The 1968-nt window shown below is 34.7% G+C and overlaps 1 pseudogene; it reads right to left on the bottom strand.

Moving 5' to 3' along the window:
• Window positions 1-204: 204 nt before the first annotated feature.
• LOC103605140 lies at window positions 205-645 on the bottom strand (annotated as a pseudogene).
• Between the last annotated feature and the right edge of the window lie 1323 nt (window positions 646-1968).

Raw genomic sequence — 1968 nt, 5'->3', positions numbered from 1 at the left:
AGTTGGTGTAGATGTGTGGGTTTATTTTTGGCTTTTAAATTCTGTTCCTTTGGTCTATGTGTTTGTTTTTATGTCAATACCATGCTGTTTTGGTTACTATAGCTTTGTAGTATATTTTGAAGTCAAGTAGTATGATGCCTCCAGCTTTGTTCTTTTTGCCCAAGATTGCTTTGACTATTGGGGTATTTTGTGGTTTCATATGAATTTTTTTTTTTTTTTGGTTTTATAACCTTATTTGACAATTAGCAGTTAGTTCTCATCCACATTGACTGTCTGCAGATTTTTGAAAGTGGTAACAGGTACATAGGTAACCAAAGTATAGAGCTTGTTTGGTGGATCTTCATCCTTGTCACGTTTTCTGGGCAACCACACATGGATATGGTATGGGCCATTCCTTATTCCTTTGGCCCAGACAGCTTTGTTGAGCCTGGTATCAAAGCACACATCTGGAGTCCCCATCTCCTTCACGGCAAATTTCCAGATTTCTTTGGCTGCCTGAGGGGCACACTTCTTGAAACCCACGCCATGGATACGCTTGTGAATATCGATGGTGTATTCTCGGGTCACCACCTCATTGATGGCAGAATGGCCTTTCTTCTTATCTCCACCCTTCTTTGAAGGCACCATCCTGCCAGGGCCAAGTTAGAAAGGAGACCATATGAATTTTAGAATTGTTTTTTCTATTTCTGTGAAGACTATCATTGGTATTTTGATAGGGATTGCAATAAATCTGTAGATTGCTTTGGGTAGTATAAACATTTTGATGACACTGATTCTTCCAATCTGTGAACATGGATATCTTCCATTTATTTGTGTCTTCAATTTCTTTTATTGTAGAGATCTTTTACCTCCTTGGTTAAATTTATTCCTAGGATTTTTTTTTGTATCTATTGTAAAAGGTATTGCTTTTGATTTTTTTCAGATAATTTACTATTGGTGTATAAAAATGCTACTCATATTTGTACATGGACTTAATATCCTGCAACTTTACCGAATTTGTTCTTTGGTTCTAATAGATTTTTGGTGGAGTTTTTAAGGTTTTCTATATATAAAATCATGTCATCTTCAAACAGGGGCAATTTGACTTCCTCCTTTCCAATTTGGATACCTTTTTTTCTTGTTCTTACCTGATTGCTCTGGCTAGTACTTCCAGTACTATGTTGAATAAGAGTGGTAAGAATGGGCACCCTTGTCTTTTTCCAGATCTAAGAGAAAAATCTTTCACCTTTTCCTCAATTAGTATGATGTTAGCTGTGGCTTTGTTACATATGGCCTTTATTATGTGGAGGTGCATTCCTTCTGTACCTAATTTGTTGAGAGTTTTTTCATGAAGGGATGTTGAATTTTATCAAACGTTTTTTTTTAACATCAGTTGAGGTGATCATATGGTTTTTTCCTTCATTCTGTTGATATGATGTATCATGTTTATTGATTTGCATATGTTGAACCATCCTTGCAACCCTCGGATGAATCCCACTTGATCATGGTGAATAATCTTTTTGGATGTGCTGTTGGATTTGGTTTGCTAGTATTTTGTTGAGAATTTTTGCATCTATGTTCATCAGGGATATTGGACTAGTTTTTTTTTTTGTTATTGTGTCCTTGCCTGCTTTTGGTATTAAGGGTAATGCTGACCTCGTAGAATGAGTTTGGAAGAATTCCCTCCCCTCTAATTTTATTTTATTTATTATTATTTTTTTTAGTTACCATATCATTTTTATTTATTTATTTATTTTTAGAATTTTCAAGTACATTTTTATTTTTATTTTTTATTTTTTCTCTCTCTCTTCTTTTTTTTAAAATTATTTTTATTTTGTCAATATACAACGTAGTTGATTATTATGTCCCATCACCGAAACCTCCCTCCCTCCTCCCTCTCCCCCCTCAAACCCAAGTGTGTCCCCTCCATTTGCTTGTTGTAAGAACTTCAAAAAAAAATAAATAATTGGGGTTGTTATATCTTCCTCT

Source organism: Galeopterus variegatus, unplaced genomic scaffold (assembly GCF_000696425.1).
Source record: "Galeopterus variegatus unplaced genomic scaffold, G_variegatus-3.0.2 Scaffold5614, whole genome shotgun sequence".
Lineage (NCBI taxonomy): Eukaryota > Metazoa > Chordata > Mammalia > Dermoptera > Cynocephalidae > Galeopterus > Galeopterus variegatus.
This window is presented reverse-complemented; position numbering and strand designations above follow the sequence as displayed.